Below are 14,733 nucleotides of genomic sequence, written 5' to 3' on the forward strand. Positions count from 1 at the left end.
CGCGTACGCAAAATACCACATAAACGTATAATTGATGCACAGTATATATGTACAAAATACATGTGCATCTTGTTAAGTAATCTATCTAACACAGTTTTTTATATACACTATGTCTATTGTTATCCAACTAACGCTCCCTATTCTCGTATAAAATAACCTTTATGTAACTTAAGTTTCTTTTTTTTTTAATTTTCCCTCATTACTTGCGCAAAGTCATATGTATTGTAATGATTACAATTTACTATTTGCTATATCCAGTCAATTATTAAAACCTGTTTGACACATTTAATACATGAATTACCAGACATACAGTTACATAGTAAACACTAGTCACAACAACTGTTTCGCAAGACAAGAAAAATAAATAGAATGAGTAACATAACGAGTAATATAATGCTCTACTTTTTTATTAAGTAATACGTAAGGACATTACATTAGTTTATTCTGAACAGGACTAATATAGAAGCTTCCATTCTTTAGAGTTTCATTTTAATAATAATTTGGTAGATGCCACGTGATGGATATTTAAACAATATAAACATAAACACAGTGTTATTATTAGGAGTAAAAACAATGATGCATTTTCCATAGTTTTCCAGTGTGCCTTAAATAAAAATATACATTTTCACTCATTTAAAAGAAACTCCAGCAAGGGGGTTGCATGGAGGAGCTTTGTTCAAGTTCACGTAATGAACTGCCTCCTGTAGTTTTTGAGTTCAGTATTGTAGTGGCTCTTAAAGTACAGCAGACAGCAGAGAGCACATAGGTCTCTGAACCCGGAGATTGCAATTTAATCCTCAGTTTCCACTTCATATGTTGTTTTAAGGATAGCAATGTTCTATACACTATACACTTGCTGGACTCCCTTTGAGAATTCATAGTGCAGGTCCAGGTATTTATCTCTCATCCCGCTGTCTGGTAAACATAGAACAGTCACACATTTGTCTTACATTGCAGTTTACTTCTCCATATTATATAGCACTTCTCTGATATTGTGTGTGCACGCCCGCTAACTACAGTGCAGGAAGCTGCCAGAAAACTTTAGGAGTCAAGTTCACTTGAAAGGACAACAGGAAGACATTATAGAGATATAGTAGATCTTACATTACACAGTATTGGAGATATATGATAAACACACTGTACATGGGAAATTACTTAATGTGTAATAAATGGCACAAATGGCATAATTTAATCTCCATCTTTTAGGCAACACTGGAATTTGTATGTGTATATTTATACCCCATTTCCCACATCGATTCATACTACCCTGCTGTCAGACCTCACACCAAACCAATGAACAACAGTAATTTATAGAATGTAATAAGGAATATAACTACAAACCTCAGCACATACATCACTCTGCTAGCATTCAGCTCAGTTATATCAACATGCAATAGAGGCTAAGAAATAGCATTTGATTGTTACTAATATTATTATTTGATATATTTTAGCCAAAAAAAACGTCATATTAAGCACTATTCACATGTTCCACAAATTTAAAATTTCAGAGGTTTTCCAAGTGAAGAGCTAGTATTTTTGCACAAAAATTATTTTGTCCAAGAGCTTTGTGGGTAACATTATTTCAGACACTTTATCACCCAAGGTGAATTTGAAGGGGTTATTTTTAGCTCCTGACTGTTTCTGAGGTTTTCTTTTCAGCATGTTTGGAAGGGGATCTCATCAAAAATGGCTGACCGATGACCATATTTGTCTTGTTTTGCAGTTTTAAATAACTATGTCAGGGATCTGTATACAGTATGCATGCACAGGATTTCATGTGTACCTAAGTTTAAAATGACACTTCTTCGTAATTTGCCTCCAGAATAACTGTCTTAAGCAGTTTTCTAAGCAATAACAGTATGGAAAATGGATTAGTAATTACAGTGTGTAAAGACTTAACTTCAGAGTAGACGCAGGGTTTATATGATTTAATCATCTTTAGAATAATTTCTCCTAACTCTGTAAACAGTTTGATGTGTTATTTAGCACAAAGAGGAATGTCAATGCGTGGCTGTAGAGGAAGAGGTTGTGTGGCACTGTAGAAAGACACTGCCAAGCATAAGAAACAGCTTCAGTAGAGCAGCTTAGAAACAGGCAAACAACAGCACCCAAGTCTCCTACAGCAAAACCAACCTTGCACCCGTGGTTTACTACTGAGGCTGTGTTGCCAAACCTCCTCTCTGAATGGAGTTTATAGACCAAGCATTAGCACCATTGTCACAGAGGGTTATGTGTTTATTTATTTTTGCCCAAAATGTTTCACTACTGCTGCAGCTGTTAGATGCGAGAGTGCATTGACAGAGTAGCTTCTAAGACAAAAAGTCTGAGCTGCTGGGAGACTCTTTTTCGTGACGCTGGGCCGAGCTCCACTTTACATACTCTCTGTGCAAACTTCAGGGAGCACATTGTCTCACCCACATTCAACTCCAGTGAGGAGATCTGAAAGACAAATAAAACAGAATTTAAAACAATGAAGCAGTGACAGGATTATTTTTCTACTGAAAAACATTGATACAATAATTTTACTAAAAGAATCATAGAATACAGCTGCGTACCAAATATGACTCAATGTATTGTTTCTATACAGCAGAAACATTATGGTCACTAACAAATTTAGCATACAGATTTATACTGTATAACCCTGCAAGTGTGCTTTCTGAACTATGATAAAAAAAGGTTAGTTTTTCTTGTACAATACCCACGATTGATTGTGAAAGAGAGAACCACAGTTGTAAACTGAGTATTAAGCCAATATCTGAAGTTGTTAGGCTTTTATTATCCAGAAACCAAATACTCACATATGGCAACCATTTTAGGTCACAGGTCAAAGTGATGGGTCCATTACATTTTATTCCAGTAATGCCCTCACGCAGCTAATATACTTTTTCAAAAGTCTCTTGTTCGGTGCATGGACCATCATTATATAACAAAACAGTGAAAAGTCCACACTCAAAATGTCTATTTTTATTTAATTTAAAACAAACATATAAAAAAAATGTACCCAATAATTTCTTTAAAAGTGAAAATACAAAATTGTAAGCTGAAATGGCTTAGGAGATATTAATAGATGTAGTGGTGGAGGCGGCATAATTAGAATTGTTAAAATGAAACACGAGACCGTACACAGTAATTATAAAGTGCTATCTCTGCTTTACATTTGTTGCACTGGCACAGATAGCCTCTATCTTCATAAGCAGACACTGTGTTCCCTAGATTCCACCACTGCTTGATTATCCAGTCTATACAGGCTGCCCTAACCCTGCACCACCACAATATGTATCCTTTCTTTGTCCTTGACTATACCATCACAGTTCTAATTCCTCTCCACTTTTCCTAACCAGCCCTGTCCTGATGCCCTTTCTGTGTATCTGTGTACTAAACCAAATCTTGCTATATTTCCCCAATTCTCCAGTTTAAACCTACCACCATCCCAATCTTGTTTCACAGCCCCAGTGTGTCAATATCTCCAAGTTCTCCAGCACCACCATATATTTCTCCTCTACAGTTCCCCTGAGAAGACATACAGTACCTGCACCACCATCACTGTCTTATTGCCCTTGCCAAGCGAGTCCTGGAGCAGGTAGGTGAGTCTGGAGTTTCGGAAGGGGACATGTGTCTGCTTGGCTCTCAGTGCCTGGATAACATCCCCAACAGCTAGCGGTTAATGTTTTGAACTTCCTTCAGCCTCTCTCCCTCTGCCCCGGACTTCCACACATGTTCTGAACCAGCCAGGTCCACCAAGTTCAGCTTCCCTGCAGAACCAGAACATAAAGCTACTAAAATTCCAGTTTGGACTGGAATGCTTAAGAGCAAGTTCCTGGTTTTTTTTTTTTTTTTTTTTAATTTGGAATTGGCCTGTGACAGGATGACAGAGGTTGAGACTCAGAGACAGTGTGAAAAGTTCAAAAATAAAGCTTTTTAATACACAAAAATACAAAATAAACCGGCACAAGGGTCAAACAGAAATAATAGACAATAAGCATAAAACAAAACTTACAAAAATACAGCTTCCAGGCTGGGCATTGCCTTCACTGGTTTCCAAAAACCAGCACACACAGAAAACCACGCACGCACGCTCGCTCGCTTGCTTGCTTGCTTACTTGCTCTCCTTCTAGAACTCTCTCCCCAATGGGCAGCTGAGGCCTCCTTTTATGCCAGGTGGCTGGGTGACTAATTGAATAATTTATTGATTGATTGCTCCCACCTGACGCAATCAACCTGGGCAGGGAACTCCATCTCTGGATGGTATTTCTAAGGGCAGAGCCCTGCTCTGCCACATGGCCATTATTCTTTCTCATTTTCTCCCCAGTTTAGAAAGCCCAGTTATTATTATTTTTTTATTTCAACCCAGCTCACCGCTGCCACACCCGCGCTGACTCGGGAGAGACGAAGACAGACACGTGTCCTCCGAAACGTGTGCCGTCAGCCGTCTGCTTCTTTTCACTCTGCAGGCCTGCCATGCAGCTACCTCAGAGCTACAGTGTTGGAGGACCATGCAGCTCTGGGCAAGTTATAAGAGGCCCGCAGGCGCTCGGCCAGTCTACAGGGTTCACTGGTGTGTGGTGAGCCGAGGACACCCTGGCCGACCCTTCCAATCCGGACGGCGCTCGGCCAATTGTGCGCCGCTCCCTGGGAACTCCATCCACGGTCAGCAGTGGAATAGCCTGGACTCTAACCGGCGTTCTCCAGGCTATAGGGCGCATCCTGCATTCCATGCGGTGTGCCTTTACTGGATGTGCCACTCGGGAACCCCCTAAGTTCCTGTTTTACATGCAACAGTAAGCAGTGCAGGTTTATAATAAACACTTATGACCTGGCTAAACCAGAAGTAGTTGTTTGTGGTCCCCCTAAGTCCGATATCCATGCTCCCCCATTCCTCACCGGTAGTCCTGGCCCCGCTGGTGAGGTCAATGCCAGTCACGGTGATGGTGAGCAGGGCATGTAAGCGAGAGCTGTGCTGGTTCATCTTGGTGCCATGAGTGATCCGGTTCGTTCGGCCCAGAGCCAGAATCTGCACAGGGAAAAAATAACTGGAGGGAAAGGCTTTGTGGCTCTCAGGGCCTTTTCCAACAGAATGCTGAAGACTCTACTTACTGTAAAAGTCAACCCACATTTTTGCTTTTTATGTGTAACAATATGTAATATGTAGTACTCCATAGGTCACAGGAAGGGACACTTCAAATTGGGAATTCCTAGACACAACTTGGCTCTGCAGTAGCTCCTCATGTTTTCAATGGCTGAATTTGCAGTAAACATGGGGGTTGTTAAATTCTCTGTTCTGCTGTCACGTTAACCCGCCTACTTTTACATTTTTAGGTTAATCAGTCAATCAAATCAGTACCAGCACAAGCCTACTTTTCTAATTGGTTGTTGTTTCACAAAGACATGTTGACGCCTCGCTATAGTACAATGGTGATAGTTAGGACAATCTAATTTGAAATAAGAAGGCTATTTCCAAACAAAATGGAGTGCACAAGAATACGAACAGATGAAACTGTATGTAAAAAAGGCAACAGAAAATGTAACCCTCTGTGGGAGGACCTTTACGGATTCAGCAAATAAACCGATCTTTCTGATTTGTCAATAAGCCGTGTCAGTCATGAAACTGAGCAACCTGGAAAGGCATTTTACAACAATGCATAGCGATTATTGAGTCGTTTCTCCGATGGGATCTATAGTTCAAAAAGATCAAATAAAAAACCTGAAAGCTTCCCTAAATTCCCAGGAGAGGTTGTTAAGTGAAACAACTGGGCAGTAGTAACTGAAGCATCTTTTCATATGGATTTTAAACATAAGAAGCCCTTAAGTGGCATGGAAATTGTAAAAAGGAGTGTTTCATTGAATCTGGTAAAATTCTTTACACTAACTTTTCAAACAAAGACAAAATATTGAAAGAGATCAGTCTCCTCCAATTATCAGACTACAAGTGATGCAAAGCTCTTGGTTCTGATGTATTTGAACAGCTGATTATGGATTTGAGATAAAAGAAAGGGAACTTTCTCAGGTTATGGATCTTGTTGTTAAAACAGTAAACTACCTGCACACATGAGCCTTAAATCACGGCCTCTTTTCTGTGAGTTTCTCAATGACTGCGATGCTGATTATAATTACATCATTTTGCACAGTGAGGCTCGTTGGTTCTCTCATGGACTTGTACTGGAGCTGTTTTTTTGTTCGTTTCCAGTAATTCAGATACTTCTACATGGACAAGGCAAAAGTGATGCACGGTTTTCTGACTGAGTGGATACTAAAACCTGCCTTTCTGGCAATTACTGAACATTTAAACACCCTGAATCTGCCCCTGCAAGGCAAATGTAAGACTGTGTCAAATGAGTGTTTGTAATCAAATATTCTAGCGATTAATACTTTGAATTATCAATTATTTGGATACAGTTCAGGACTTATTTTTTAATATCAATTTATTAAACCAGCTATGTCAAACAGTAAAATGGCAAATATCCTTTTTTATAGACTTACGTTTAGGTAGATATTAATGTGATTTGCTTTTATCCAACAGCAGAAAGCTTCAAAAGCAAACCGATAATAATATATGCTTATTATTATTATTATTATTATTATTATTATTATTATTATTATTATTATTTATTTCTTTCTTAACAGACGCCCTTATCCATAGCGACTTACAATTGTTACAAAAGATCACAGTACAAAGTATCGCAGAATAAAAAATTACATTACAAGTTATCACCAAAGCAGTTCAATCTGCCTACGAGCAGATGGGATCCTTGTACTTTGTACATGTTTTGATACATGGCTGCATTCATTTGATTTTCAATACCATGAATGTCTCCGGTTACTTTACTGCTAAAACATCCCCATATCATGGTCATCAAACCACATTTCTTAACTGAAGGCTTTTCCATTTTTTCTCTAAATATACCATGGTCCATTTGGGAGAAGTTATATTTTAGTCTCACTTTGAAAAATGCTTCAGGTTCTCCTGTTCAAAGTTTGTTTTATGAATTTTATTTAAATGTGGTTTGCAGCGAGGTCTAAGTGCATACAACTGTTCAGGTGCCTTTGTACAGTTATTTCATGTGCTGTTGTGCCTAATGCTTCTAAATCATTGTTTAAGCCCTTGGCTGTTAACCTTGGATTTGTTTTAGCTGCTCAATTCTCCTATCTGCTGTACCCGTAATTTTCTTTGGATGTCCGCTTCTTTCAAGCGTTTCAGTTGAATTTGTTGTGATACTTCTTGATTATTGCTCTGATTATGAATTTTGATATTCCATATTTCTTTGATACTGTTCTGTAGCCATTTCCTTTGTTGCAGTTTGCTATGAGTGCTTTTCTCAAACGTGAATCCAACTCCTTTGTCTTGAACATCATCTGCTGCGCTGCCAAAACGTTCTTCTTCATCAATAGATGGAAATAATTACCTCTTTCTTAATAATTACCTCTTTCTTAATAATTGACTTTTATGATACAGCTTAACTACTGTGTAATGGTTTTCAATCAATTATTATATTTTTAAGTTAGTTCTATTACATTTTTACAGACTTTTAATAGTTTTTAGAACACTACAGAATATAAATATTATTTGTATCAGTTCTTAGGATGCTATTTTGTGTGTATCTTAGCAAAAGCAAACCTATAATTTAATAATCATGTTATCTTATTACACACAGAGTAGTCTTTCAGAGACGTGTATCTGGTCATGATCATAGTATTGCTCTAGCTCCAGTTTTGTCAGGGTTCACTTCAGCACCAGTCTTAGAGCTCCTGAGTGTATCTTCTGAGCGCTCGCTGAGTCACCAAGCTCCCCAGTGACATCAGACAGTTCAGGATGACCTCTGTGACCTCAGCTAGGACTGCTGGTTGTAACCTCTGACCCCTGACCTCAGGAATGACGAGGGCAGCTAAGTTCATGGCCAGGTTCCCTAACAATCCAATGTGATTGGCTGTGAAGAAGCAGACAGTTAGAGCACAGCCCAGGGAGGACAATTGCACACAGCGGGTGACCAGGACACGCCCCTCATCTGAAAGCCAATCAGTGAGAACTGTAGCAAGCACAGCCCCGCCCAGAAGAGTGTTTCCTGTGAACGAATCCTCACTGAGCCATAGAAATTCAAAAGAGACCAGCACTGGTCCTAACAAACAGCCTATCCAACACAGATCCTGCTGAGTTTCAAACACAGCCCAACGCAGAGAAGGAGGGAGCACGGAGAGCAATGATCCTGCTGCTCCAGAGCAGGCTAGGAGGAACAGCCCAGCCGCTGGAGCTCTGTGAACCTGTAGGGTGCAAGACAGAGAACTGGTTAATTAGATAGGCCTGATGGCAATATTGAACCTGTAGGGGGTGCGAGAGAGAGAGAGAGAGAGAGAGAGAGAGAGAGAGAGAGAGAGAGAGAGAGAGATCATTGTTAGATAGGACTAAACCTGTAAAGCTGTGAGTGTCAGTTTATTTCAAAGGCTCACTGAACCACTGTGTGACAGTCATAGAAATAGCTATCTATACTAGAAAAAGAAATGTGTAAGAGGAGGGCAAGAAGAATGGGGCAAAAAGATTTAGCTGTAATAAGTGACCAGTTATGTGTGGTGACAGTATGACAGTAATGCCTCAAATGCATAACTTGGTTCTGACAGTCCAGATTGAAGTCTGTATTTCCAAGAAATGTTAGATCATGCAGAGTTGGGTAGAAAAATGGAATTGTGTAAAGTAACAAAGCCTGTAAGCAAATAGCAAGGGGCTACAGTGAAGTTAAATTGTGGCACTGTAGACACATGTCAGTCCTGTTCAAAGGAAAATATGACAATTGAGAGACATTTCCCTAAGAGAAAATATTGTGGACAGATAGAAGACTTCTGACATTGGCTTTAATAGTCTCAGTATGCAAATAGATTAAGGGTTGAAAGAAAAATGTAGTGAATAAGAAAATATTAGAACTGTCCTAGAGTATCAAACCCAGCAATTTTAAAAAGGTTAAGGATACTAATAAGGATGACTTGACCATCACAGAGTTAAGAAGTGTCTTACAATCACACCTAGGTGAGAAAAGCAGCACTGAGCTATTCCAGAATCTAATGAGTGCCAGACAATTTGATGGAGAGTTCCCTTGGTGCATGGTGTGTATCTTCATACCATATATGAAAGTCTACATGAGAAATATAGGGACATTCAGGGGGGATGTGAAATCATGTCTTTCTAACCTCACAGTGACAGTTAACTTTCTTTCGGAAAAAAATAAAGAAAGCTGCAAGTGATGAAGCAGAGACAAAAGAGGTTAAGTGCTGGATCACATACCAAGCCTATCACTCGGCACAGCGTTGGATGCCAGGTCTGTGATACTGGGGAGAAAAAAGCAGCCAAAGAGCTTGTATAGCACAATGAAGTTCTGGCTAATTGCAAAGCAATACTTGATTTCAGTACCCAGGTTTCTGTCTTACTAGGTCAGTTGAGAGACATGCAACAGGGACAAACGAAGGTCCTTCTCAGAGGTTATCAAGCAAAGATGTTAAGAAAATGTGTCAAATGTACTGAACAAAAAAAACATGTTTGCCATCATTGTTTTCACTGTGGTGAAATTGGACATAGAGCCATAGGCTGTCTCAGGAAGCAGATATACATACTGCTTTGTAGTTTTCATATACTTAACAACTGAGAAAAAAATTAAAAATTTGACATTTTGAAATCTAACATGAAAACTGTACTACTATTATGGCTTTCGGTAGACACTTGCGATATTATTCTGTAGTTTATTTGATTACATGATGTTAAATAAAATATTTTACTTTTTTTTTTTTTAATTATGTCTCAATCCTAAAATTCTAGGTGATGCAAAACTTTTGGTCATAGCTGTACAATACACCAGTACAAAAATCATACACTTCTATCCTGAAATCTTTATACAAGGAAGTAAAAATATGTGCAAGACTTGTTAGGTAAGGGGTGGAATGTAAAATCCAAATCACATTATTCACCTCTCTAGTTTGCAAAAAAAAGATAGGGGTCTCAGACTATATGTTGATTACTGTGAACTTAACGGAAGACAACCCCTGATAGGCATCCTTTACCACGCATATGTTAGGTGGCTACTCATTCAGTTCTATTCTAGACCAAAGGAAAGCATATCATGAGGGTTTTGCTGTAGATGAATATAAGTGTTTAAGAGCATTCATCACGTTGTGGGGTTCGTATGAGTCTGAGCCACTGCGTTTCAGAGTACAAATCAGGTCCTGGAAGGGCTCCATGGTGAAAGCAGCTCACCATACCTACACTATGTTTTTCCAGAAACCTTTATAGAACATCTACATGATGCAAGGAGAGTGCTGCAATAATTAAGAGAGAATGGGAATAAAGCTGAGGCCCACCAAATGTGAATTCTTCAAACCTGAGATCTGATATGTGGGCAGCTTAGTTTCTGAGGGAAAGAAGGAAAAGCAAGAAGGAAAACTTAAAAGTAAATTGCGTATGGCTCAAGGACACTAACTGCTGCTGAGAAAAACTATCACAAGCGCTTAGGGAAATTCCCATTTTTAGCCCTGAAGTGGGCTGTTTGTGAAAAGTTCTGTGAGTATCTGTATTAAGCTCCTCGTTTTACTACTTTCACAGATAACAATCTACTTACCGAGACCCCTAAAAACTGCAATGTGCTTTCAGGGCTGTGATATAATTCCTGTGATTCACAAGTGTGTCTCACCAAATCTCAACACAAATGTAATCATTTATGCTGCCATTTTGTCAATATATTTGTATTGTGTCTCAGATCCATATAACTATATATGTGTGTTATACAGCAGAACCTAATAAATTCAAGGTCGTAGCAGGGACCATGTATAGAAAGACAGGCAAACACAATAACTGCATATGAAGCACATTTTAAACAAGGACCATAAAAAAATGAAACCTTTTTAAAGTATATTTGTACTGGTTGGCTGGTTGACTAATGAGACTGTGGAAGAGTTACGCTGTTACCTTGGCAGTCTGATGAGCAGAGTAAAGAGCAGACACACACAGGATGAGGTTTGAGATAGCAGTTATCCACATGCCAGGACTGGCAGCCATCAGAACCTTTACCTGCAAACACAAACACAGCAAACAGGATCTTAATTAAGGGTAAGGGTTAAATCCAAACAATGAGATTCAGTTCAGTGGATTGTCACAATCAAATAGTAATGTTGTTCTAATGCAGTATGTAACTGCGGTTTGATACGTATTTTATACAGTGATCTCATTCTAGTAAATGGGGCTTGACACCAGGTTAACCAAGCCTGCACAGCCCTTGTTTTTCAGTTTTTTTTTTTTATTTTATAATAACCCAGCCCACAAAAAAAACGTGTAGTAGAGCCAGTAGGTACAAACGCACAGTCCAGTACTGTAATTTAGTACTTCAGCAGTAACAGTGCAGTAGTATTACACTCGATTTGAGTTGCTCAAGCAGTTACCTTATTGGTGCTGGGCACAGTGCTGGTGGTGCAGTAATACTGGTCATTACACTGCGCCTTTCTATATTGACGTGAACAGAAATAGACCAATCAGCGCAGACTGTCACAACAGAGGCGGAATATTTTATAAATCACGCTGTTGCAGTCTCGCAAGACTCGAGTAGTTGGCCGCTTAGACTCGAGTTTGAACAGTAGAACGCTTTTTGAAAATGTCCCAAAAAAAGAATATCGCATTTTTGTAAATTCTTTAGCGGCACCACCTTCTAAAATCAGTTCGTCACAAATGCCTGGGGTGCTGCAGTAAAAAACACACGTACACAGCTGCATTCTGGACGCGTTAGATGTCCATTGTATTGCCTCATGAAAAAAAAAAAAAGCATCACAAGTCCACCTCTGGAGCCTTCTGACTGTCATTATCTTATGTACAATGACTACTGTAAATAAAATGCAACCGTTTAACCTGTTTTTACAAGTAAACATTTCTAAATTGCTCTAAACATTTTATGGTAAGCGTGTTTTAAACATTGTAGCAAGGACTGTGGTTAAATAATTTGTTTTTACTAAATAGATAAACAGTGTTGATGCTGGCTTCGTTTTATTAACATGTTTAACATATAGCAACCGAATGCATGGCTTCCATCAGGGGTTACACTTTTGTTTAATGGCTTTCAGCACCCCCACTATAAACACTGTTCCAGCGCCACTTGCCTGATGTTTGTGTTAAGCATTTCAATAAAATACTAACACTCTGTGTATACAATACTCACGCACATTGTTTCAAAAACCTCGCGATTAGCTTGTCCCCGGCCTCACACGGTAATTCGAACGCCTGTTTTTACCAAACTTTAGTCATATGGACTGTAATTTAAATCTATAAACCTACTGTGTTCAAATCACAGTTCTCTGCAGTACTAGTACTCGTGTAAAGTACTGACGGCGTATTTGCAAAAAGCGTAGTTTTTCTCTCTTCAGTTTAAAAAGCGAATTACATCTGTATGTATACAGTTGTAATTAGAAACGTAAACGTCACCTACTCAGTACTGTGGGTAGAGAAAATTCCTTCTGTTAACTGCTGTTTGAGAGTGTAGCAGCGGGAAGAACTGCTGACTGGCTGCGAGAGAACAGACGCAGATACAACTAACGAAGGAGTTCTGAAAAATCAAGAGAGGCATATAGAATTGAGGTTATGTTTTGTTTAAACCTGCTAGTGCCATCTAGGTAGATGGGGGTACTTACAGAAAAAAATCAGTTGCCTATATTTTGACTGAAATTATGTTTTCCATAGCATTTAATAAAAAAATGAAGTTGTGTTTTCTAACCCGATTTTATCCTACTGTGTTGATGGAATACTATTCTTTAAATTCCTTGTTACAATAATCATGCTACATCTTCATGTGTTCGAAGATTATATATATATATATATATATATATATATATACAGCTCTGGAAAAAATTAAGAGACCACTGCAAAATGATCAGTTTCTCTGGTTTTACTATTTATAGGTATGTGTTTGGGTAACATGAGCATTTTTGTTTTATTCTATAAACTACTGACAACATTTCTCCCAAATTCCAAATAAAAATATTGTCATTTAGATCATTTATTTGCAGAAAATGACAACTGGTCAAAATAACAAAAAAGATGCAGTGTTGTCAGACCTCGAATAATGCAAAGAAAATAAGTTCATATTCATTTTTAAACAACACAATACTAATGTTTTAACTTTAGGAAGAGTTCAGAAATCAATATTTGGTGGAATAACCCTGATTTTCAAGCACAGCTTTCATGCGTCTTGGCATGCTCTCCACCAGTCTTTCACATTGATGTTGGGTGACTTTATGCCACTCCTGGCGCAAAAATTCAAGCAGCTCGGCTTTGTTTGATGGCTTGTGACCATCCATCTTCCTCTTGATCACATTCCAGAGGTTTTCAATGGGGTTCAGGTCTGGAGATTGGGCTGGCCATGACAGGGTCTTGATCTGGTGGTCCTCCATCCACACCTTGATTGACCTGGCTGTGTGGCATGGAGCATTGTCCTGCTGGAAAAACCAATCCTCAGAGTTGGGGAACATTGTCAGAGCAGAAGGAAGCAAGTTTTCTTCCAGGACAACCTTGTACTTGGCTGAGGTTGTTAGTGCTTTATATGTGGTAAGTTAGAAAATAAACCCTTTTATGTGTAAATATGGCGTTTCTGCTGTGCAGATGTTTGAAATGATGTGCTTGAATAAAACACTTGAGTTGTATCCGATAGTTTATCTTGTAGGTCCTCAAAGATATTTAAAATCAGATTTTTTATTTGAAATTCTCATAAAATTTTGCAACTGTAACGTTCTAATATTTGTTCTATATCTAACTTAGAAAGAGGTCGAAATTGGCAGTTTAAAAAATATTTATTATTATAAATTTTGTTATGATTTTTTTTTTGGGGGGGGGGGGGTGGCTTTAAATACATTACACAACAAAATACATTATATAATTGGAATCAGCTACGTAAGGCCTTTCTGTGGATATGGGTTTTAATTTCTGATTTAAGGTTGCCAAACAACAAGCGCTAAAACACAAAGGGGTCATATTCATGTCCATGGCATATATGGTCATTCTGCTTAGGGGTCAAAGGGTAAGGTAGAGGACTTTCGTCAAAAACTGCTACCTATTTTTTTGGATGAGAAAGTACGTGTTTTGTAAAGTTACATTTTACGCTACATGTAACAATTAGTTTTATATTAAATACAGACAGCTGGTGTTAACGAAGGATAAAGTGTAGAGCCAGGTACATATTTTTTAAATAAAAAAGCAAAAGATAAGAAGTCAACCCTATGCTGAATGCTAATTTTTTACATTGAATCGTAGCGTTTTCTTGACACTATAAGTAACCCTATAAGTACACCTTTGTAATTATTTTGCAAATGTATTATTATTATTATTATTATTATTATTATTATTATTATTATTATTATTATTATTATTATTAGAGATATTTCCTGGTGTGAATTCTGATCATGCTGTTGATATTAGAGTAATGTTAATTAGTATATTATGTTATTTAAATTCTGCTATATATTTTTTATATCATGCATATCTTAGGAATTTTTAAAGATCCCAAAATTAAATTCTATCCGGAGTTAGATCAATGTTATGACTCCCTTGTGTGTAAATCTCAACTTGATACTACCTATGCCACATCTTCACCTGTGGACCTAGCGGACTACTAATAAAAATCCCTTGATGACACAGTGATCCTCCATTTAACCATGAAAGGTATGTTTTACAATTCTTTGACTAAAAATCTATCTGTGTGTTAATTGTGGTAGCTCTATCATACTTAT

The 14,733-nt window shown here is 38.2% G+C and overlaps 1 long non-coding RNA gene across 2 annotated transcripts; it reads right to left on the reverse strand.

The window, feature by feature from the left end:
- Positions 1-364: 364 nt before the first annotated feature.
- On the reverse strand, positions 365-12,538 carry LOC117400056 (uncharacterized). Of its 2 annotated transcripts, none has more exons than XR_009328523.1 (5): positions 12,441-12,538; positions 10,937-11,038; positions 4,882-8,253; positions 3,530-3,752; positions 365-2,439 (listed from the first exon to the last, which is right to left on the reverse strand). It is a non-coding gene; the product is annotated as an uncharacterized LOC117400056 (long non-coding RNA). The 2 variants fall into 2 exon arrangements; XR_009328522.1 differs by lacking the exon at positions 12,441-12,538 and adding an exon at positions 11,407-12,162.
- Between the last annotated feature and the right edge of the window lie 2,195 nt (positions 12,539-14,733).

Source organism: Acipenser ruthenus, chromosome 4, assembly GCF_902713425.1.
Source record: "Acipenser ruthenus chromosome 4, fAciRut3.2 maternal haplotype, whole genome shotgun sequence".
Taxonomy (NCBI): Eukaryota; Metazoa; Chordata; class Actinopteri; order Acipenseriformes; family Acipenseridae; genus Acipenser; species Acipenser ruthenus.